The sequence below is a fragment of the Chinchilla lanigera genome, unplaced genomic scaffold (genome assembly GCF_000276665.1).
Source record: "Chinchilla lanigera isolate Chin_1 unplaced genomic scaffold, ChiLan1.0 scaffold00027, whole genome shotgun sequence".
In the NCBI taxonomy this organism is placed as follows: domain Eukaryota; kingdom Metazoa; phylum Chordata; class Mammalia; order Rodentia; family Chinchillidae; genus Chinchilla; species Chinchilla lanigera.
Genome location: NW_004955428.1, coordinates 14,273,717 through 14,300,173, shown reverse-complemented (window position 1 = coordinate 14,300,173; position 26,457 = coordinate 14,273,717).

Here is a 26,457-nt window from a genome sequence, read left to right as displayed (position 1 = left end):
ACTAGCCTCATTTCTCGCTTGCAGGCATGAATATTGCCTGTAGCTCTCCATAGTGACTGGGATATCTGAACACCCAGGATTATGGTTTGGGTTCAAAGACCAGTCCATGCTGTGTGTCTCATTTGGGAACAGCACCTATCTGAGGCACTTTCTCCTCTTGACAGATAGTAGAAACACAAGAGCCCATCAAAACAATACAAGCAAATTTCAACTTTCTGCTTGTATCCCACTACTCTGTGATCACGCCCAAAAACAATGATTACTCCACCTAGGAGTACTTCAAGATAGCATGGGACACAGATAAAAAGAAAATTGTGAACAGTTATCCACTCCCTCAGCACAGCTCACCTACTCACAGTTCACTCACAAGTATCCACTCCCAATCTATGGAAAAATGAAACCACTTCGACACATCTCCAAAAGGTCCTCCAGGTAACAATAACATGAGACACTGAATCCAGAAGTGGCTGATCTTGGCCTGAAGATCTATAAACTACAAAGACAAGTTATCTGCCCTTCCCCCAGAGCAGCTATGTGTAATTATGGATGTAAAATTATTTTCTCTGTAAGCTCTAAATGCATTTCTCCACTTCCTACTACTCTCAAGTGTTGCCAGTAACAAGTCTAAAGATAATCTGATTTACATTTCTCAGAAGAAATGCTCTTTTTTTTGCTTTTATAGTCTTAAGAATTTTCATATTTTGTTTTGAAATTTAAATACAATATATCTAAATGTATGTGTGTCTTTTTCATTTACCTACCTTGGCAATCATAGGCCATCTGAAGGCTCACATCTTGAACTCTGAAATTTTTCTATCATTTCTTTGACTCTTGTAACTTTTATATTGTTGAACTTCTGTCCATCTCAACTCTTCCCTCATGCTTCCTGTTTGTTTGTCTTTTTGTGCTATATTCTGGAATTATTTTGCTCAAGTTTTCAGTTAATGGATTCATGTTTAAGTAATGACAACCTGCTATTAAATGTATAAGTTATTTATCAGTAATATTGTTTTTCATCTCTAGGATTCCTTCTTTCATGGGTGAGATCTAGTTTCTCAGCCCACAGGAACTATATTTGTGCTTACTTTATATACTTTTTCTGAATTTTCCACTAGTTTATTTTTCTTTTTCTTTTTTATTAGATGTTATGCTTTTTTCAGTCCATTGTCTCTTATGTGTGGTAATAGTTATATCCTTATAATTATATTTGATAATCTTTGTTCAATGCTTTATGAATGTTGCTTTTATTTATTATTCTGCCACCATGGGAAAAAGTTTGGACAATGTACCAACAAAGGAATCCCAGAAAACCATTTTATAGGATAAAGACTTCCCAAGCCACTGATGGCCATCTCTTCTCTCTAACTGAAATTCCCACACTTACTATTCCAAGGGAATGGAAATTTGGAATGGACTGCAGATCCGTCTGTATGTTGTGGGCTTGGAAATTTGGAATGGACTGCAGATCAATCTGTGTTCTTGTTTCAATATGGCACACAGTGAACTACCTGGACTCTGCCACATAGATTGCTTCTGCCCCTTGGGTCTACAGTTCTTAATTTAGATGATCCTGAGTGATTCCCCCATAAATTTTGCACTATCCTATTGTGCATTTGAGGAGCTGTACTTTTCTCAGTCAACTGATTCCATATGTCTTGCTATAACATTCCTTTTGTTTTACAATGGTATTATAAACTTATAATTTTTAAATATCAAACCATTCTCTCTGTTTAATTTAAGGATTTGAGGTAGATGGGAAAATGGGAAAACAGGGCTATGTACTCAATTTTCCATCTTGATCCAATCTCTTCTACAGCTTCATTTAGTTTACACTATTACCATAATAATTTCATTAATGTCTCTAACAGATTGTACTAAGATAAACTTTAGATCCACCCACATCAAAATAACACAAATTATGAATCAGCAGTTTAAATGAATGAGGTTTTACTGCTGATAAATGAAGCTTTGTCTATACAACACCCAAACAAACCTGTCAACTCAAGGGAAAAACAGAATCAGTTGAGCAGATTTGAAGAGACACTGCTTTGATTTTAAATAGTTGCAATGGTGCCATGTAGACACAGACTGAGTTGCATTTGACCTGTGAAGTCACTAGGGCAGTTAGAAATTATGTGATGTTCTTTAGATAACACAGCCAAGTAGCCATTTGGTCAAGAATAGCCCCCAATGAGTTCTTGCCTCTGCAGATCCTTTTGGGTTTGTTTTTCAGCTCATTCAGTCGATTTATGACTTTGTGAGGAAAGCCAAGAAAATGCATCATGCACCACCCCATGAACTAAGGAACATTTAGTTCACGTACCCTCCAGCTCTTACACTAACAAGCAACAGTAACGCCATAGCACAAATTATCTCCAATCACATTAATTCCCCTTAATATATAACATGTGGCCAAGCAATGTGACCCTTTGGAAGCTGTGTTTTCTAGAACACAGTGCTTATTAAACTCCTCTCTAAGAACACATTCTGAATAATCAATGACAATCTGCTTTGCATCCCTCCCCCTCAAAAAATGCTCAAAATGTAGAATACCGTCTTTGCCAGAAATGCCTCTCCACATTTAAATGATTACACAAAGAAGAGCTTCTATTATTTGTGATCATGGCTTCAGTTTTAATGCTTAAAAAGTAAGAAACTATTTAAAAAATAATGCTTCTGGTCTGGTGTAGTGGACATCTGTGGTTTCAACATCTGTGCTGGAGGCAGAATCTCAGCATGGATAGAAAGGGAATATCTCAGAGTCAATTAGATACATCAGGATTTTTGATGAAAAGAAGCAATTTCTTCAATAACAAAGGCTGTTATTCTTCTTTCAAATAACAGCATGAAAGCAATTCTTTTCACAGAGAATCTGGCCATATTGCTGTCATGGCCACAAAATCTATTATTATCCAGTATCCATAGAAGAGAGCTCCTTCCCCACTAAAGAGTAAAACGATATATGGATTCCATCTACAAAGGTTTCCAAATTAGAAATGATTTCTTTAAAGGAAATATAGGAAGGACTTTGGAATGCAAGAGAACACATTTCAGTGAAATAAGGCAGATCTATACCACATGGAAAGAGTTTCGTAGCACTAATAACATCAAGCTTGTTTGCTACAGAGGGAGCATGTTGCCACCCGACAAGATAGCAAAGCCAAGAAAAAAGTCACAATATTGTTTCATGGGTATTTCGTTTTTTTTAATGTTCCTATATTGAAACTTTAATCAAGTCTTGCAGTCTAATTTTCCCATCTGTATCCCTGTGCATCAATAGAAAACACGTGTGGATGAAACCTTTTGTATATATCAGCAGTATGAATTTTCACAGACACATGATCCTCCTTGAAATTATTTTCCTTTTGTGAATGAACAAGACCACTCTGATTGGAATCTTATTTATTTTTAGTGCTAAAACTAGCCAGGAGATACGAAACCTAATTGAATGGCAAACTACACCCTCCATATGTATACACAGTACAGAAACAAGAGGGGAAATTGTGAAGTAGAATCTCCTAGCACTTATGTTATTGTCTTGTCTGATTAAGCAACCTTTAAAGTCAGTTCTACAGAGAGTTTCCACTGGTTATCAGACAACTAGAAAAATATCAAACTTCAGAACTACTTAAACCTTCCTCAGTGTTAAAGATGCATCTCTAGCTATCTAATCCACCCATTGACTAGGATTGTGCTACAAGAATCTGTGTCAGGAAATCATACCTACGAGTCAGGCATTCAGGAATTCTAACTTCAAATTTTTATTTTCATCAATATCTTCTAACTCCTCATGAAAGATGAAATATCAGTACATTATATTTTCTTTTTAAATGGCCTTCTGTAGCACATCACTTTTCTCAGTCCAAATTACTTCCTCACATAAAATTTCCTTTGAAGTTCATATTTCTTCCAATGCATGGACAGCTGAAACCTGATAACATGGCTTCTGGGGCTACACATGCCTAGGAATGACATAACTTATACTTTAGAAAATCTGATAATATTCTAAACTAAATTTTTTAAAACCTATAATAATCTCTGGAAAAAATCTCCTTCTGTCAGCCTCTGATGAGAATTATGGACATATAATGGTCTCCACTGAGAATTATAGACATATAGTAGATGTATGGTTTTCTACCAAATTCATGCCAGTTTCCATTCTATTTTCCCCAATGCTCAAAATAGATAACAAGCCACTTCTAGTAGTACGTATTTGTTAATAAGGCTAAAACCGCAGCTAGATGAGGAGATATCTAGTGCTTAGGAGTTCCAATATGAATCCTCTAAACAGCACCAAAACATTCCTAAATTTCATCCAAAGACATAAAAATCTCACTGAAATGAATATCAAAAATGAACAAATAAATACATCAAGTATAATAGATACAAACAATATCTATAGCTTGAACAAGCCTTCTTGAACAAGCTTTGGGTGATGGAGGCATAAAGTCTTCTTCCTTTTACCATGGCTAAGAATGGTATTTAGGAACAATGCTAAGAGACTGAAGATAAAGAAGACAAGAATAGAGGGAACAGGCGCTTCCTGAAAGAACTGGCCTACAGGTGAACTTTTTGGCAAGTTAGTTATGTCCACTAGTGTGCCGGGATACCACCTGCCAGATACAAGCGGCACCTACAGTTTTTTCTTAATTTTTAAAACACACAGGATTAACAACAGACTTTAACTGTCTGCCGAAGACAATGTTTTCACTGTATATTTTTTCATTACAGTTGCTCACTAAATTCTATAAGCAAATGCAATGAAATACTAGCTGTTAAAGGGCTAGTAAAGAGCTACCTTAGTAAAGAGCTACAGCTGCTTCTAAAGTAATGTGTATATATTATTAAAAGTGAAAAGAAGCAATTAAATTTGTCTCCATGTCTGTCTTAGATGCTGGTGGGTGTCCATGTATTCTTATCTAAAAGGTATATTTAGATTATTGATAAATCGTACTGTTTTTCTGTGCATTACATACTACAGGACTTCATTTTTTAAATGTAAAGAACTGACATCACTTCCCAAAGACAAATTGATGCAGCATGCTAGTAGATGCTTAGATCAATCTTCAGGGCAAACAAAGCTGACAGAGAGGGCAACTGTAAAGGTTACTATGAAGTTGTCTTTCTCAGATGTGTGTGCTTTTCAGGCTAACAAGAAGATAAGGGAAAATATGTGCAAACTCCTTGTGCACAAATACATTACAAAACATACAGACTCAACATGCAAGATGGATAACTTGAAACAAGACCATTGGGGCATTACTGGAGCTCTGTAATTCCAGGATCTAAAGGAAAGATCTACCCAGCCCATAGTGAAACGTGTACTCTGAAAATTGGTAGCAGATCATGACCATTTTCACATGCAGTCCAGCTTTAAACTCTACAAAGTCTGGACAGAACAGAGGACAAAGAGAACACTTAAACTGTTGAAAATATATCTGCCTGTCACACAAAAAAGCAAGCATGGAAATGCATCAAAGTTTCATTCTCCAGTAAGAATAAACAACTACAGCAGGTCCACGCTTTTCATCTTGTGTTTGCAATCTGATGAACACTTTGAAAGTTTACACAGCAACTCTGATCAGAAAATTAGAGAAATTAAAACTCATTCTCATCAGAGGTCTTGGATTAAAAGTTAGGAAACCACAAAAGAATAGCCAACTCATGACTGTTTGCAAAGCACTTCAAATTTCAAAAGAAAGAGCAGAATACACAAAGCTTTTCTACTATTTAGAACTAGTAAACCAGGAAGACACTTTTTATTAAGTCTTGAGACTTAAGAGAGTATCTCTCTAATAGTCTCCTTAACTCTCTTCTTAGCATATCATGTGGAAAGAATGAACCTTATAACACATCTCAGCAAAAATGGAAATTCCGATGATATGAACATTCTATAATAGCTCCTGCAGTACTAATATAGAGATACGTGTACTGTCTAATATCTGAGAAGGTGAGTCAAATATGCTACCGCCAGGGAAAGTCTCCCCTGAAAGATATCTACCTTCTATTTTTACTATGCCCACAACACACCAAGCCCTGTTTTATCTCTGCAGGGTCTTTCTATAAATAGTGCTAGAACAGTTGAACATTTATATGCCAGTGGGGAGCAACAATTTTTGATACCTCCCATCTGGTAAAAAAATTAACACAAAATGAATTATAGGCTTAAATCCAAGGGATAAAATATTTTCAATGAAACATAAAAGAAAAAATTAAAAATTATACCTCACAAAATTTATAAATGTATGCTCTTCAAAAGACTATTAAAATTATAATACATCCCACAGAGACAAGGAAAATATTTGCATTACCCATATCCAGTGAGAGACTAGAATGCAGAATATAATTTTTTATTTTGTGGAAAAAAGGTAAAACAAAATTTCATAACAAGATGATAGGAGAATAACAATAGTTAATACACTGTATATTATTGTCTTTAAAGTAACTACTCAAAGTAGAAGATATTGGCATAAAAAGTTCTTCAATTGATATAAGCAGAAACCTTTTTCTATGAACTAAGAGACACTAACATACAACTAACTTGCATTTTTTCTGTCTTTTTTCTTCCTTCCTTTCCCCTCCCCGATCCTAGTTCTTGTTGCCTCTTTAACAATTTCTTTCCACTACACAATATGTATTGTACATTTTAGACCTTATTTAGCTGTCAGTTTCTCACACCAGAGAGACATTACGATGTTCATGCATGAGTCTGATTTATTTCATTGATGAGTACGGTATCAAGTTGCATTCATTTACCTAAAAAGTCTTAACTTTATCCTTCCTTATGGTTGAGCAGCACTCCATGGCATAAAAATCCCACATTTTTTTAATCCATTGCTCGGTTGATGGGCATTTGGGTTGTTTCCAGGATTTAGCTATTACAAATTGCACTGCTATAAACATGGGTGCACACACATTGTTGTGGTATAATGTTTTTAATTCTGCTGGGAAAATACCCCAAGTGGAATAGCTGGGTCGAATGGGACCTCTATTCTTAGCTTTTTGGTAAATCTCTATATTGATTTCCACAGTAATTGCACCAGTCTACACTCCCACCAGCAGTGGAGAAGGGTTCCCTGCAGCTCCTCCAGGATTTGTTATTGGTTGAAGTCTAGATGGTAGCCATTCTTTCTGTAGTGAGAGGCAATCTCAGTGTTGTTTTAATTTGAATCTCTTAAATGCAATGATGTTGGACATTTTTTCACATATTTATTTGCCATTTGTATTTCTTCATCTGTAAAGTGTGTATTCATCTCAGATGCCATTTTTTGGGTTGGGTCTTAGAATTTTGGGAGTCTGATTTTTTTTCAATTCTATAAAATTTTTTAAAACTTTTTACACAACTAACTACTAAGAAAACTACAACATAAAGAAGAAAAAGTATTCCAACAAAGAAGTAACCAAAGAAGATTTACAGAGAGAAGGGCATCACATAAAAACTATGCTCAGCATAATTAGTCTTTTAAAAAATGCAAATTGCATCATAAACCATCACTACCTTTCTATTACAATATCTTAAAAAAGCTAATACTAAGGTCTGCAAAACTTATGATTGGTGGTAGGAGCACAAAATAGTACAGCCACTTTAATAAACAATTAATAATATCTTATTAGTTGCAACACACACAGCTTATGATTCAACAATCTTATTCTTATACATTTACTCAAGAAAAATTAAAACATATGTTCATTTAAATACCCACATGTGATTTTCAGACTCACCAAAAAGTTGGTCATGACAAAGGTCATATCCGGTAAATAGATAAACTATGATACACCCATATAACGGAGTACTGCTCAATAATAAAAGTGAAAAAACTCCTGTAATTACATGCTCAAGTCTTAAATGTACTGTTAAGTGAAAGTAATGACATCAAACGCTACATACTCTATTACTTCATGAATATAATATTCAGGGAAAGGTAAAACTTAAATTACAACTGGTTATCAGGAATTGAGAGAGAAAGATGAAGACTGTCGGCAAAGGGTAGGCGGGAGATGTTTGAAATAGTGAGTGCAATCCACATCCTGATTGAGTCATCCATATTTGTCACATTTGTGACAACTCTTCAAACTGCACACTTTAAGTGGTAAGTTTTATAATATTTAACATATAACTCAGTAAATTGACTTTGAATATATATATTTTAAAGTACAAACAGCAAGGCATAAGTGTTTCAACTCACTAATTCATTGTTGTTATAAATCCTAACCTCTTCCTTTCATCCACATTTTGGAGTTTGGGCTTTAAAGAAAAATACCTACTCATTTTGCATACCTATTGGAAAATGCTTCATAGCAATGACTAGAATACATATCTTGGCTTATTCTTCAATAACAGACTGAATGATTTCACAGTAATAGCCTCTCTTTTTTCTTAAGATTCTATGTGCCTTCTTACAATTCCAAGAGACTGTAAAGAGAAAAAGATATCTGTGCAAAAGCTCTTCCTCCTAATCTCCCTCTTTCTAATTGAGTTATGTCACACAACTAATTACTAAGAAAACTACAACGTAAAGAAGAAAAAATATTCAAAGAAGTAACCAAAGAAGTTATACAGAGAGAAGGGCAACACATAAAAACTATGCTCAGCATAATTCTTCTCTCTTTCTCCTAATCTCCCTCTTTCCAATTGAGTTATGTCAAATTTCTCTCACCTACATTTTATTAATTTATAAATGATCTCTAATTCAGTAGATTGTTTTATGAAGTTTTCAATAGAGGGAGGGAAATCTAGTATTTCTACTAGACAATGGGAAATCTAAGATCATGTCTAAATCTTGGATTATATTAGTAAGAAAATAAGAAATGCAATTGAAGCCACCAAAAGTGTTTTCCAACCATATTAATCCTCACTTCCATTGTTTTGCCAATAAATGTTTATTTGAAAAGCAAATAGGTAGCTTACCCCATCCTATCCCCATAATCTTTCTTATTTAGGTTCAGACTTTTCTGTATCACACTTCATTAAAATTACAAAAGCATTCTTACAAAATGTGTTTTACTAGCTCATAAAACAAGAGTAAGAGCTCACATTTTTGAGTGCTTATTGTGAGCCATAGTTTGCATCTTAAATAGCCCCTAAAGGCCCATGTGTTAAAGTCTTAGTCCATAATCTGGAATGCTATTGGAAGCTGACAGGACATTTAATAGGTGGACCTAGTGGAAGGCCCTTGGACCACACCCTTAAAGGTATAATGAGACCAAGACCCTTCTGTCTTCCTCTACTGGCCATGATTTGAAGCTCCCCTCTGCCACACATTCCTATCATAATGTACTACCTCACTACAGGCCAAAAACATTGGGACCAACTGAACATGAACAGAACTCTCCAACACTGTGTGTCAAAATAAACCTTTTTTCTTTTCAATCTTTTTTCTTGTCAAATCTTGGGTATTTTACTGCACTGCTGGAAAGGTGAATAACACACTATGTATTGTTCAGGCATTGTTGCAACGCTTTAATCTTTGCAAAACATATGAGGTAGATCTTATTGTTACCCACGTTTTAGAGATGAGTAAATGGAAGCATAACGAAGTTGGGCATTTTCTCCATGATCAAACAACTATGACCTGAAGGAGCCAGAATATGATCCCAGACAATTTTGTTACATGAATCTTCGTATGTAACTTCAATTTAACAGGTTTAACAGTATGTTTCTATGAGAAAGATGCTAATAGGATAAAAACACATTTTTAAAAATATATTTAACAAATATATATATATATATATTAATGCCTTTGTAAGGACTATGGAAACATGTAGTGTTTAATTGACAATTATTTTAATTTATTTATTTCTAAGCAAAATTGTCAAACAGTTATGAAATAAAAATATTTTCCCTATGGGTATAACTAGTTTGTGTTCTTAAGTAAATTGTTTGATTTATTAGAGCTTTAATCTTCTCTATCCATGAAATGTGATTGATTTAGAAAGTTTTTTTAGCATCAATTTGTTTTCCTGTGACAAAACTCTCAAAATTCATACAAAATTTCTTAGGTTCCAGGGTGTGTACACACCCACAGAAGTTACGGAGACTGCAGGAAGCTATAAGCTCCACTAGTCTATGCTACTTCATAGTTGTTATTTTAATCATCAACCATTCATCCTTTATGAGAATATTTCAGTGTAATTTTTCAGGTTTTAAGTCAAAGTTTTAATTTTAAATTGAAATGTTTTTTAGTTTAACATAGCAAAAAAGGTAAAAAGAAGAAAAAGGAATGGAGGAGGCAGGGAAGCGTGAAGAGAAAAAGAATGAAAGGAAAAGAAACGAGCTACCTCTAACTTTGTGCTTACTTTTTGTGTTGGGCAGGTAAGAAAGAAGTAGGTTCGGACACAAGGATGAGACACTTCTCCCTCAAGCTTTTCACAAGATGGAATGAAGATATTTATAATTTTTTCCCTCTCCAGACAGGAGTGGTTCTTTCCTAGAAGGTGCCAACATCTGTTTACAGAGAAAACATCTGCTATGCAAGTGGAGACATTGGGAGATAAGCTGCTTACTCAGACAGTTAGGACATGATGAAGAAATTATAATAAACGGGAAAATTAAGATTAGGATCTGGGCATAATTATCTGCTCTTTATGTGCCAAATGCTGTATTTTTGAACACATAATTAATGAGGTTGGAAGCGCCCAGCGATTGTCAGCAACTCCAGCTGATGGTAGCTCAACAATCTGTTCACAAACATTTCCAGGGTAGTGGGTCGCAGGTTTACTCAGAGTAAATCTTACACATGAGCACATATGAAATTTGTCAGTTCCTATAATTTCCAGGAAGAGTCCTCCTAACACCAGGCCATTGTGTGCAGGATGTGAGGATATTATACTACTTGATGCCTCCAAATAGTGCAGTTTCTTTAAATGTATATGCATTTGTGTACTCAGACGTGTGTATGTGTGTACATATGTGTAAGTGCAAAAAAGCAATAGTATGAAAAACACAATTATGTAGATCTCTGTCATTTTCTAAAGTTTCAGATGCATGATCTCCCTGTTTCTAGCAATCCTGTGACGCAGATTGACTACACTGTCTATTTTAAAATGAGGAATAATTTCTAAGTGGTGAAACAATTTGAGTCAGACCATATGACTTAAAAATAGACAAATCAGATATTTAATTCTACATCATGCTTTAAATACACTCATGAAAATGTAAAATAGATATGAGGGAATTTAAACTTGAACAATAGAAGCATACATTAAAATCATAATTAGTAGCACATTAGAAGTATAATCCAACAAATTCCCCAGTCACATTCTCGTCCAACACACACACGCACACACACACACACACACACACATGCACACACACACTGAAAATTTACCACTCTTTAGTACGGGTCTGGGACAACATTAAGATAGAATTCGGATTTCCAGTCCTATCATTATATTGGGGTCATAATTTTTTTCTTTCAATCAGCTTAGACAAAAATTTAATGTGGCATAAATTCTTCCTTTTAAATAGATTGGGTGGTATTCAAGTTCTAAGTTGGAAATAGGATACATTCTCTTAAAATATTAATAATTTTAAATTTTTATGATGAGAAAAGAATTATACATTTAAAATGGATTTAATAAATTCCAGACAAACATACTATATGGCTGATTAAGACTAAAATTCTAGATTTTCAATAATCTGAGAAATTACTCCTGTCATTCTTTCCAACAAAGAGCCTAAACTATGATCAAGTCCAAATGCCAACATATGCCTAACTTCTTTACAAGGTAGGTCAATATCTGTGCCTGAGAATAGGATAATGAGCCCAGTTTTAGGCGTTATTTCCTGCACTGGTAGTTAAGATTTCATTATGAAATCTGAATCCAGTGTTTCCTAATAATTATTTTACTTACAATGGCATGTGCAAATGAATTTTCAATAGTCAAAGAGTTTATTAAACATTTAACAGGTGTCCTAGACTGTGAGAAATGGTTAGGAACAGAAAAGAAGTCTAAGATGTAACTTTTCACAAAGTCTGCTTCCTACCTGGAAGAAAACTTGCATATATAAAGGAAGAGAAAACTGAAGTCCTAAATAAATTGGAACCAATCATAAATGCAATCTGAGAATGATATATCTGTACAACAATCCATAATGTTCCAAAACTATGAATCTATTAGTTTACTGAATACTAAAAATAAACTTTACATCAGGTTTTTTCTTAACATTTCAAAAATATGTTTGGATTTGGAGACCAATATTCACTAGCAAAAGAAGAAGACTTCTAGCATGGTTGTTCTATACTTTAACTGGACTGGATTTATAGTCACTGGGTGTCATGATTGGTTCAAAATTACATGAAACACTGAATGTTTTATGAGCTCTCCTCAGTTAAAGTTTTACTGACATCTCCTCCACAATGGTCTCAGCAAACTAGTTCACTTGTGAAATGCTTTATGTGTGGTTACCAAAGATTTTTGGTTGCTAATATTCAAAATTCAGTTCTGAAACATACCCAGAAATATTTATTGAGAAAAATCCTCCCTACATTCACAGGTCTTGATGGATTCTATAAGCATGTGCAGGGCCTATCTAGATGCATTAATTTTCACAAATGAAGGCCACCAACATGTACTTGTTCTAGTGGAAGTACTTGTATCCAAGTGTTCTCTCTTTTTGCAAAGATAGACAGATCTGACTTACAAAACTTCTATAAATTGAAAATGAAAATCTGGAAAAGTAATATTAGCATATGCAACAAAGAATTATGGTAATTCTTTATGGTATTAAAACTTTTTAAAAATATATGCTAAAATATTATAAGGGTTTAAAGTGACACATTTCCTTAGAGCAATACAAAATATGATAACAACCAATACTAATACTCACTGGATGCCACAAATAGTGCTGAAGAGTCTTATTTAATCTTAAATCTAAGCTCTCCAAGAAACTCATGAAAGAGGTATCATTATAATTCTTAATTTTCAGGTAAAGAAACTGATGCAAATTGATGTTTAAGAAAACTTATTTGAAGTCAGAAACATAAAGTGGGAGTATAAATATTCAAATTCACACAATCAGACGCCAAAGCCTTAAAATTCTTTGTGAATATGGACCTCAACTTTTAATCATCTTCTAGAATTTTTTTCCTAAGCACATAGCTAGGGATTTAGATAAAGACTCCTAGATAAATATTTTGAGGGGGCGTCATTTTTAATGGAAAATCCCTGGGAGCAAAACATTCCCTAAAATTAGGATACTGGTTCTTAAAACCTAGTGGACTTCAAAATAAAAATTCAAAATGTAAATAGTATAGTATGCTTTTCTGAAATTCTCATTACTGTACTACCAGATCTAAAACACATGAATAAACTAATCCACAAAATGTGATACATGGTTCTTTTTAGACAAAAAGAAAATGCATTAAACTACTCTTTCATGTTTAATTCTCCATCATCTGAACATTTTACATAAATTTTCATGAAAACATCATTCTGAGAACATCTGCCATAGTAACACATTTTCCAGTCCTAACTTGAAGTTTATTATAAATATCACATACATGCTCTCCAGAAACACTGACGTATCTTAATATCCTTATATACAACTTATGTACATGCCATGCATTTGCATAGAAATTTAATACTTCTAAAAGCACTTTCACATGCATTTATTTAATTATTTCTCACACGAAGACTCTAAATGAGTATCATTGGACAAATTCAGCATATAAAAGTGTCATGATAAATGTGTATATCTGCTCTTTAAGACATCAGTTCTCCTAACAAAAGCATAATACTTTCCTTAGCAGCACTAGCAAATTTGCCAATACTAACTCCACATTATATGTTGTAAATCAATGTTTTTAACAAAGCATTTTAGGGACTGCCAGATTTTTTGGTTTGTTCCAACTCAGTACTGTGAATTACAACCAGAAAATAAATTATAAAAAAATTCTCAAATCACATATGTATCATCTACTCACAATGTATGTGTGTGGGAGATTATGGGTATATAGATGACATAGATATAGATATAGATGTATAGAGATATATAAACATAGATGCCTCTAGTGTTCAATATTTTCTATAAAAACATTACATTTATCTGATAAGTTAAAAATCAAAAAATTTAGTATAATCATGTCACAATCACAACTCATAAATAATAAATTCTCTAGGTACCCATATTTGTAGAGAGACCATATATTTTATAGTTTGTCATGCCTACCAGAACTTTGCTGAAGTGTGCGTTTAGTGTGTACTAGGCATATTGAACACACACAGGTTTTTCCTGTAGAGTAATTAAACTGAAGATGTGTTCTTGCTGTGGGGTTCTTGCTGCGGGATGAAATGCGGATTTCTCATGAAAAGTCAAATCTTTCCATTCAAAAGGCAATAAAATGTTCCTTTTTCAAAATCCCAGATGGCTCCATGCATACTTTTGAAATTAGTATGCTTGAGAATATTTCTTGCCTCACAACTCCTCCGAGATTCCTCTCTCAGTACCCTTGGTCTCTTCGTCCTTCAGACACTGCTACATTCACTGTGGATCACCATTTCCTGTTCCTTCAAAGTTCCTCCTCCTCTGCTTTCCTCAGTTACCACCACTCTTTCCAAGGTCGCCTTTCTTCTACTCCAACTAACTCAATCCCTGTCTTCTTCTCTGTTTTTACAACATCCACAGGCCTTTGAGGACCCAATAATTCAGCTTCCTACAGTACCTTTAGGTCATGATGATATTTACCTGAGGTCCACTTCAGCTTTTTCCTTGATTTTTCACCTTTCAGGTTCAAATCCTAACTTTCTCCTAGCCCACGACACTTGTAATTCATATACAGTGGCTATCAGAGAAATTTCAGCAGCAGGATAAACAATACCATAAAAAATAAAATGTTTGCGACAAAGGGAAGACCAAGCACAGTATGATGTTAACCTAGTTAAAAATACAAAACCTTGCAAGAGATAAGAATGGATAAAGAAAGTATATTGTTTATAAACAACAGAGTATGTCTCTGCCATACAGAAGGGTAAAACTGAGACACCTGTAGGAAAATGGATACACGTTAAGATCATAATATAAAGTGAAATAAACCAGACACACAAGCTTAAATGTCACATGGTTTCTCTTATATGAGAAAGCCAAGATATAAATAGCAAGATAAGAAATACATAGTAGAAAAGAGAGAGATCTTTTGCAAATGAGAGGGGACCAAGAAATGGAGGGAGGGATGAGAGAGAAAAGGGGAAAGGAATGAGACCAGAATTAAGACATGTTGTACACATGCCCCAGCCCCCACCTCCAGGAACGTCATGGTTATGTACTGCAAACATGTTCTAATGGGAAAAAAAAGGCTTATCCACACGCTTAACTTTTTTCAGTACCATATTGCCCAAGTGATTTTACTGTAGGCTTTCCACTGAAGATATAAAGTAAAAGATTCCTGAATACATATACTGTATAAGCTTTAAAGTGTTAGCATTAGAGATGGATCTAGTGCATCACATGTGAGCTCTGAGATTCTGATACATGTAAAAATATGTGAGTTTCCCCGTGAAAGTGCTTCCCAGTGTATTAGGAAAGTGGTCAGAAACATTGATGCTCTCAACTATCACTTTGAATGTATGCAAAGCATTAACCCTCATTGAGCACTCCATAATTTAGCCTTCTTTGCTCTCACATGTGCTTATTTTTGACTTTGCCAAAAAAGTGAGCATTTTGCCTCTAAAAATAACAAGTGGTCGTATTCTGCATCTTCTCATCTCCTCCTGATGACACTCCTGATTGCATCTAACCTGCCAGCAGAGTTGGACTAAAAAACAAGAGCTTTTATTTGGACAGGAGAACAAAGAACAATTGTTTCTGTTAAGCAGTGAAGTTTCTAATGCAGCCAGAGGTTACAGAAAAGAATTCTAATAAGGGCAGAAGAAAAAAATTCCCCATCATGTCAGCTCTGTCAGCGACCAAAACCATACTCCAATGCATGACCCATGGCCCTCAAAGCAGAGGAATATTTCTTCCTCTATAAAGTGAGTGTTATTTGATTAAATGAATGTTTCTCTAATAAATAGCATAGTAAAGGTCTTTCAAAAAGCTCTGCAAAACTGTCTTATCTAGAGCCAAATAAAAGATATATTGGCAAAAACAAAACTTTCATCCAAATTAATAATGTCTTTATATATCCCTGTCCAGATCTGCACTGGCTCAAGGATTGGGAGGCATTTCCCCGTAATCATTCTCTGACCACAGAGTTGTCTAGCAAAGCCAGCAGTCTCTGCATCCAGGTTCACAGGCCTCGTTCTGAGGGCATCTTTGTCTTCCTGTCCACTATCATTGTGTGATGTCCTTTAGACGATCACAAAAGACGGATGATTTCACATGTCAGTACAAAGGCACTTTGTAACCCATTTAGAATTCATAAAAGAAAATACAACCTAAGTTCAATACAGAACGCACACTCTCCATTCCTGTTCCCTTTTAGAAATTTTCATCATGGTCTCCTTTCTGAAATCTGATTTGTTGGCAGGGATAAAATAACTGCCTGTTTTGAAAGTAGAATTAATAACAAGGAAAATCTTAGTGATAACTCAAGAATTTAAAGGAGTTGATTATCTTGAGTCATCACCTTCTGGGCACCGCTCAAGATGTAAAATCTTTGCTCAGCTGAGGACTAATCGATATCCTTCTTTGTGGTTTTGGAAGAATTCAGAAAGCAGGTCACTTTCTTACCTTCCTACTTGAAATTTCTCCGTATTACACGATCTCTGGTAAACTGGCAGATAACAAAATTTATTACTTATGGAATACATAATAACTAGAAAGATTAACACAAATTAGTTAGTAATTATACCTCTACAACCTTACAATTTGAATTTGTGCTAATTTTCCCAGAAAGCAGAATATATTGAAACTTCTTGCTCTTGTTTGGATATATTACCCCCAGAGGCCCATCTAGTGAAGGTTTAGACACCACAGTGCTATTGCAAGGCAGTGGAACATGTAAGAGGTGGAATAAGTAGGCCACTGAGGGTACACCCTAAAGGGGATAGTAGAAGCCCAACACTTTCCTCTTTCCTCTCTCTTTCTTTTCTGGTTGCCATGACAAAATCAACTTCCTCAGCCACATGTTCCCTGCCATAACAAACAGTTTCACATAGGCCCAAAGGCAACATAGCCTCAGGATCATGGACTGAAATCTCTGAAAACATAAACCTAAATTAACCTTTACTCCTTATGCACTGATTGTCTTGGGTATTTTGTCACAGTGACTGAAAGCTAACTAACACACTTATATTCCATGTCAGCTCTATAGATTTATTTATATTTACATGTATAATATATTTAAATAGAGAAACATAGCACATTTGAAAAGTCTTCCCAGGAAATTAATGTGTCCCTTATTCCAGTGGTAGCCATTAATATTAACATTATCAAATGGCTTGCATGGTTCCATATTAACACTCTATGTACCACAAAAACTGAGGAAAAGATAGCCAACTCTTCAAATACTTTGAAATTTATAAAAAACATAGAACAACATACAATACTCCGGTGCTTTCAAGTTAAAATTTTGATGAATAACTAGTTCACATAAGCAATAAGGTTAGAAAACAGTAAACTCTCTCCTGTAAATTTCTTCTCTGAGAGGATATCCACTTTGCACTGGAACAGCATTTACCTACAAACTAGACATGATACAGCATTGCCTCTTCCCAAAATGCCACGGAGTACAGTATAATATAATAAATGACACGTGATTGGTACCTAATCAGATCACTGCTGGCTTCAGTTTTGAAAGAAGAAAGAAGGAATCATTTCTGGGTTGGGCATGAAGGAAAGTTTTAGAATGAATGGGATGTTATCAGAAAACACTAGAGGCACTTTTACACTGAAAGTCTCAGATTAGAAGAAAGCATGTACAAAAATGTGTAAGTAACATCTCAGCATATATCCTGGAATAGGGAAATTATATAAATAAATCATAAGCCACAGGACAGATCTGAAAGTAACAGCAAGTAAGTGGTAGAAAGGACTTCATATCAGTTTCAGAAGCTCTTAGTGCTAATTTTAGGATTTGGGCTTCATTTTATAGAAAGCAAGGAAACTGATACGTAGTTTTATGTTCTTCTTTGTTTTTTGCTTTGATTTTTGGCAAGAAAATACTTTGGTCCAGGTGCTATTTCAAGAAATTTGATGAACCAGCGATGAACTGAAAAAGGTAGGATGTATAAGCAATAGAAAAGAAGTCTTCTCTTAAACAACGTAGCAGATTGTGTTTTTAAAGCTGACTCTAATATACCCCATCCTCCTACCTTCTTACAGTGTAACTTTGGCCTTCTACCCATCAGTATCCAGGGATTATTTCCCTAGTCCTCAAAGCAGAGTGGAGTTTGGTGACTGTTTTATGTAATACAGTACAGCAGATTTGATGGAATATGACTCCTAAACTAGACCATAAAAACCCCAATTACTTCTGTCTTGGTTTTTTTGGTGTAGTAGGTCCTGAAATTCAATTAATGTGCTGTGAAGTCCAAAATAATTTACTCCACTTTTTAATTTTTTTTTTTTTGGGGGGGGGAACTGGGAATCGAACTCAACCTCATGTTTGCCAGGCAGGTGCCCTGCCACTGAGCTATATCCCAGGCCCATGAAGTCCAAAATATTGCAATCCTAGATGCCATATGAAAAGGTTGAAAGTGTGGGAGTTCTAGTAGACAGCCCTACTAAAGACTCAGTCAACGTCCAGCATCAACTTCTAGACATGTGATGCTTCCAAATATCCCCAGATCCCAACCATAAGAACATCTTCACTTTTCAGGTCTTCACAGCTGAGACTGCAAACTAAAGGACTCCAAAATAAAGGATTCTTAACAGAAGAGTGTTGGGCCTTGTAAACACCCATAAGGCCCAAGAGCATATAATATAACCACTCATACCCATCCAGTAAGCCACTCACCTTTCCATCCAGTAGGTCATTGTAACCTTTGGACCTTTTAAGACACTTTGGACACTTTCTAAGAGTCCTAATTTTTCCTAGCATATTGTACACTCAAAGTCTGCTGAGACTTCTGTGCTCAATGGGAGTTATAAAACTGATGATTCTGATGTAACTGGACTTAAGAATTCCTAATAATTGTCCAATAACGTTCTTTATCAACCACATTTGGAAAATCAACGCTGTACTTGTGTTTACCCAGGCCATAGAAATTAAGGGACCAGCCTCTAACATAAGCACAAGGCATTCAGTCTTTTTTAGTTACTATCAGTATAACTGCTAAAGTAAGGCCAGTCACCTGTTAGTTTCCTCTCCTCTGGATAGCACAGAAAAGGTTCACAAAAGTCCATCCAATATTTAGAAGAAGACATTACCTAAAGGAAAAATAGTATTGTGTTGTTTGGTTAAGTCCCAACTCCTAGAGCTAGGAATAAGTTCTTGGGAAAGTTAACCATTACTGTCTTTCATATCCTCAAGTGTAAAGTGAAGAGAATATAGTTGCCTTGATTAAAGGAATAAATCATATAAAGTTACAAGTAATACTTCATCTATAGTAACTATAATCATAAATGCTACCCATCAACCTGACAGTACATGCTGTTAAAATTACTGTTCATTTTATTTTTATAAACTATCTGGATTTACTTCCTTTCCACTCTTTAAATGATTTCTTTGTTGAAGATCTGTTCTTCATATTGGGTCAAATAACAACACAAAATTTTCTGCTTACAGAACAAAAATTTATATTTAAATTTCTATAATATAAACTGAAAGAAATCATAGGGCAGTATTTACTGAATACCTAATTTTTTGAAAGAAAAATAGTGAATCATTTTAAATGCCAAAAAAAATCATTCGCTCTGTTCATTAAAGATTTTCTCTCTGTGTGTTTATCCAGCATGAAAACACAACTGCAGAGGTTTAAAAAAAGGCTCCCTCATTCTTATAGGCTTTTCTATTCAATTTTTTAGTATGTTTGGCAATGATAGCTCTATACCTCCTCTAAAGCATTTGCTCATTTTGGAGGAGAATAAGTTTGGTCTACTCTGTCTTTACATTACAATTACTCTGACTGAAGGTAAGCAACACCAGTGCGTGTTGATATTAATGACAAACAGACTGTCCTCTGCTTTCCAATGCTTGAGCACATGGAACAAACATTCTTCAGTCCTTTCTCTAAAATGCAGAATGAAATATCCTTTATCCTCCATATTTCTTTGCCCATACTGTTATTAGGTGAACTGAACACATTCGTAGAAACTATAAAATTGGTAAGTAATGTTTGAACTTCCTTTGTAGAGTCTTTGATTTTGGAAGGCTTATCTAAAGCTGATACATACCCGGGGTGGTGGGGTAGGACATTGTATTTTCTCCTCATGCAAAACAAAAGCAAGCTCTTTAATCTCTTGCCTAGTTCCAATGAAACATAGCCAAGAAAATGCTTCAGTCAGTAAAAATTAGTATTAGTATTTGGAGGTAGTGTACAGGAAAAATAACCTTATTTCCAATTATACTTTTCAAGGTCCGGTCAGCAATTAGTGGAAAAGTAAGGATTGCTTTACAGGATCTTTTAACTAAAAGGTAAGTTGCTTTGTTTTCCTTTAATATCCAGCAAATTTTTTGGAATAAAAGTCATTGTTGAATGAATAGGTTTATTAAAATACTTGAAAAATTTTTCAACTGTGAATGAAAATACTGTGATCAAGGAGAAAGTTTTACTGAACCTACTAAAACCAAAGTACAACATGGACACCACACACTCATAACAAGGCTATGCACTGTAGCATTAACAACTATATACATGCTAAACTGTAAGTATCCTTTCATTGTTAAATTTATATCTATGATTTTGTAGTACCAGATGAATGTTGTGATTAATTTATCCAGGGAAATACATGCTATAAGACAAGTACATAGATATATATGAAGATTGGATTATTCTGTAGTCAGTTCATATTAAACATTATTTGAGAGTTTATCTAGTGACAGATATTTCAGTAGCTATTTCTTATACAACTTATCTCATTTAACCTTGAAATTTAATGAGACTGTGTAAATGATCGTGGTTTCAGTTCAGTGACACGGTACTTGTCTAGCACGTGCAAGGACCTGGGTTCAATCTCCAGCACCACCAAAAACAAAAAAACAAAAAAACCATGATCTCTTAGAGCAAGACTTCCTTTCTAGGTTTATAATCTCTTGTCTATTCTTACTAATTATATGACCTTGAACACATTAGCTACATACTTCCACTGTGCCTCAATTTTTTCATCTGAAAAATAGAGGTAATAGCTTTAACTACTTCATAAAGTGGTATGATTAAATGTTAACATGTATGAGTAGTAGTGTTCACAAAATATTGCTCTTATTATTTATGAGGTAAATATTATTTTTGAACTATTATTATATAAGTACATGAAGTTCAGTCATTAATTTGTCAAAATTTTCTCAGGAATCTATTAAGAGATAGGCATGATCATCTTATCCAGTTAAGAATAATGTGTACTGGATTATTACAAACTGCCCTAGTTTGGAAATTGACCAATCTCGAGTTATTTGAGGACAGATATTCCTTACTTTCATAGATCTCTTCACCTTTAGCATTGCTATTGAGTGAATGTTTTAAACACATGTTCAAATCAGTCCTAGGATACAGACACACACACAAACTTTTAATAGCAAGGACCCACAAAATACAAACACAACTAAATCTAAATGCTTAAGAATGCAACATCTTTCTATAGTTTAAGTATTCAACAGCAATCTGTATAAAAAGTAAATACAAAGCAAAAGAAGATGGCAGAATTCAGCTACCCTAGTATAAATCAGCCAATAAATGCCTTAGGTGAGCACACTTATACCAGGTGGGTTTGGGGCCCAAACTGAGAAGCCATTCTCAAGGTATAGTCTATGAAATTCACTATATTCCAAAATCCTGTCACTGGAGGAACCTAAGATCTGTATGTCTAGCCAATCCCAGCTCTACATCTTGAACATAACTAATTTTGCCAATGAAAAAACATTTCTACATCCAATGCACTAATTATCACGCCATCTGGTGTTGATCTGAGATGAAGAGAGCTGAAAGCTTGGATTAGACACCTCCGAAGTGTGGGGTTTTGATTAGAGACTTTCAAGTGCTAGCCAAGTGCCCCCCTCCCAGCATGTGTATTCCATATTTGGTTATTTTAAATTTTAACTAACCATAACCCACCCCCACTCCACATAGTAAAACTAAGCACATATGTATACACCCAACACTGCCTATGCTGGAGTATTTTAAACTACATACGATAGAATGTATTCTTTTTTCATTGCTCCAAAATTTCTTCTAGGCTGACTTTTGAGAGCTGACCTGCCAGTTTCAGCTCATAAGCCAATAGGCCACAAATCTCCAGTGTCCTGACTTCTAACTAGATAATATTCCTGTGCATGATACTAGTTTCCAGCCATAGTCAAAGAACAATTCTATCACAGATAAATATCCAATTCTATTAGATATTATTACCAAAATGCATGACCTTCTCTTCTTTCTGTCTCCTAATGTTAGAATATTTATTACTTAACCTCACTGAGACCTATGTGCTTTGACCCTTTTTCTACCTTCTCCTAGATAATAAGAAATGACGGAACATGTAGAAGCTAGGGAAGACAAAACTCCAGCTAAAGATACTCAAAATTAAAACTGTTGCCTGATGTGTCTCTAATCCCAACTACTCAGAAGGCTGAGTTAGGTAGATTGCAAGTGTGAGGTCAGCATGGCAAATTTGGTAGTATATTATATCAAAATTTAAAAATAAAATAAAAAGGGCTGGAATGTAGTTCAGTAGTATAATATCCCTTGGTTCAGAACCCACTACTTCAAGCAAACAAACAAAGATCCTTAGTTTGTGCCACAACCCTGTCACTCCAAATCTTACTATGAGCACATTCACATTTCCCTTGCAAGTATAATTCCTCCTCTTGCTTTCTCTAACTCCCTTCTGTCATGAATATTTACTGTTTTCAATGGTCATCTTTCTCATGAGAGTCTACTTTGGAGCTCTGCCTGTCTCTTTTAAGACAAATAAGAGCTGGAGAATTAAATATCCAAAATAACCTAATTAACAATTGGTGGAATGTGAAATTGAACCCATATCTTTTTTTTTTTTTTTTTTTTTTCGGTTTTTCTCCGGTACCAGGAACCGAACTCACGACCTTGCGCTTGCCAGGCAGGCGCTTTTGCCGCTGAGCTAAGTCCCCAGCCCCTGAACCCATATCTTTAGAAATATGAATTCATACCCTTTCCAATATAGTACGATGTTTCCACTAAAATGTTTAGTACCTGTAATTTTATCCATAAGGAAAACTTTGATTTTATCTTACATGTGATTTTATTATACATTATGCAACAATGTTCTACAAAAAAAAAAAAGTTTAAGGTAGTTACATATCAATCTTTACAGATAATTATCAAAGATGTATGGACTCCATTCCTTTTTCAAACTTTGATCAGAGAGGATGTTAGGATTCTGTGCTCATAGTTACTTTGGGTCTTTCTTAATGACCTAATTCAACAATAAACTCATTACTCTGCCTGAAGTTATTTAATGTATATGCATTTACATGCATTGTTTCTACCTTTTCAAACAGTTATTCAAGATAGGTTTTAATAGGTTTTAAGACCTGCTGCAATAGGTCTTAAGTTATCACTAATCACTCAACTGTTTTAATTCAAATAGTATATATATATTTACATTTTGTAAGATTTTTATTAATTAAGTTAATTGGTACATTTTAGATAAACAAAATGATCACATTTATCACAGGGAATTTGTATCTGTACATGATATATCTTAATTCTTCATTTTGTTCATTTTCCTACCCTCCCTTTGACCCCTCTTCCCCTCCTCAAAAACTTTGTTTCTACTTTTTATTTCTTTTCTCATTTTTCCCTTTCTACCTTTCCCCCTCCCCGTCCCTAGTTCCCTTCCCATTTGAGCATTTTCTTCCTATTTGATAATATCTACTATACCTTTTGGTCCTCCTTTACACTTTCAGTTTCTCACACCAGAGAAACGATGTGATATTTACATGTGCATTTGATTTATTTCATTTGAGTATGGTCTCAAAGTGTATCAGTATACCTAGAAATGTCTCAAATTTATCTCTCTTTATGGCTGGATAGATGCATATTTTAAAATAGAGAATCTATTCCCTCTTTGATAACCATGCCAGCTTTCTCTGTATCAGCATTTTATTTTAATCATTGTCAGCTGTACGCATTCTTTTTGTAATTTTCCTCTACTAAATTTGAGAAATTTTTCAATAGCAAATTATTTATCAGTCTGTGGTTTTATACGTATAATGTTTTCTATATATATATGAGTAAAGTTTCTGTAATTAAGGCTATTAAGGCTATTACTTGCTGTAATCAGTACTATTTTTGAATCTCAGTACTCCTTATTTGTTTAGTGTACTTTCTTCTTCATATTTTTTACACTAAAGTGAGTAATAAAATAATCTCATGTTTAACAGGTACAACATACATGGAACATCTTGGCCTATATGTATTCAATATAAACTGAAAAAAATATAAAAATTACATGTCAATTTACATAGCTTCCCTGAGATATGTATTTTTCTTATTATTTAGCTGCATTTAGTCACATAGTTAAAATACACAATCATATGCTGATTTATACAAGCATGTGCATTATCTCTAAGTTTCCTGATAGAGTACCTATGTCTACTTCATCATAAGGATAACACATTCTATGATATATATATGTGTATATATTGCATGTGAATTATTGTTACATGTAATATACATGTTTTCTGTACTTAAAGAAAAAAAATCACCACACAACCAGGATTTTTTAAAACATTTGCTTTTAATTTTACCTTACATTGCCCAGTTCTGAAAATTCCTGAGGTAAAGCTCAAAACAACAGGAAAATAAATGCAAAAGAATATATAAGAGCTCCTAAAACTTTGTTCTTTTGAACCCCAGGAATTAGTTAAAAACAAAATTTTGAGAGCTGGCTGTCCTTGGTTCGTTTATATCTCTCCTGTGCCATCTAGTGTTTTGAGGTGATTACTAGGAATCCAGAGTCTAGAATAACCTGCTAACACTTTCCAAGGCCATTCACCTTGTCTGCACATTTGGCTGTAGGCAAGCAAATAAGTAACTTAAACTTGAACTGCAAAAACTGTGGTTTTATTGGGTTATGAAAAATCGCAAATGAATAAGACTTTAACAGCAAAGGAGAAAGCTTTAAAGCTAAGTTCAGGAACTGTGGCTAACAGATGTTGAGAAAATAATGTATAATGGAACTATTGAGTCTTGTTAGATTCATACACAGTATAATAGAAGTAGAATTTTGATCTGAGGCCGCACATCTGGATGGGAGAAAGTAACAGGAAAAGGGTAGAGTGAAACAGAACTATCCTTCCTTATTCACAGTTGAACATTTTTGGCTCTCTTGTGGTCTGGCTACTGTACCAGATTTGGTCATAATATCCACTATTAGAACTGGCTGCTGTGGCTACTTTATCCTCTCAGAGTGAAATTTTGCTTTACTACTTTTATCCAAATGTTCCATTAGAAGCATAAGCGCTCTGCATGAAGCCAGGTAGGGATCATTTCCTTAAAATCTTGGATTTTAATCCTTCCTTGGATATTGTTCCATCAGCCAGAAATTGTCCAATGTATTAAGATGCAGAAGTATTTGTTTCTCAATTTATACCTGATATTCCTGATTTGAGAAACAACTCACATGATAGAATGTGATTTAGGTAACATACATATGTTCAAATGTGAATTAGAGAGAATGAATAAATGAAACCTAGTGAACTGACTCTATGTTCATTCAATTTAGGATTACAGACAAAAACAGAGCCCAGCCTGTATTTCAAGTCTAATTAAAACATACTCAAACAAAATCAATTGATTTGAGTTCAGTCTACCAAAAATATGAACGTATGCTGCTGCTTCTCATTTGAGTTCTACTCCAGGTTCTTTTTGTATTTTATAAGAATCTTTATAGGACAATAAGAAAAAAATCTATACATATCTACTTTTGTACCCTGACCTTCTAAGCGAGAGTCAAAACATCAGTAGTAACTGGGTACATTGAAAGGGAAAGTTAGCTATGGCAAATTAGCAATGCAGTCAAGGAATAAAACTAGCAGTCTACACATGGATTGTCAATTTGCACTGAAGAATTATCAGTCTGATAACAGCTATCATTTACAGAGCTTTAATACATGCCAAGTTCTATGCTGTATCTTTTACAGATACAGTATCACAAAATCTTCCAAGCGCCAAATGAAACTGAAATCCAATTATGTAAGTTAATATAACTTCCCAAGGTCACTGTAGCTCGCAAGTGGCAGAGAGTGATTCATTCCTGATCTGTGTGACATTAAAGTTCATGGTCTAAACCACTCCCTCCTTCAGACTCAGAACCACTGATCTACATTGCTTAAGGTGGCACCTTATATATATATATATATATATATATATATATATATATATATT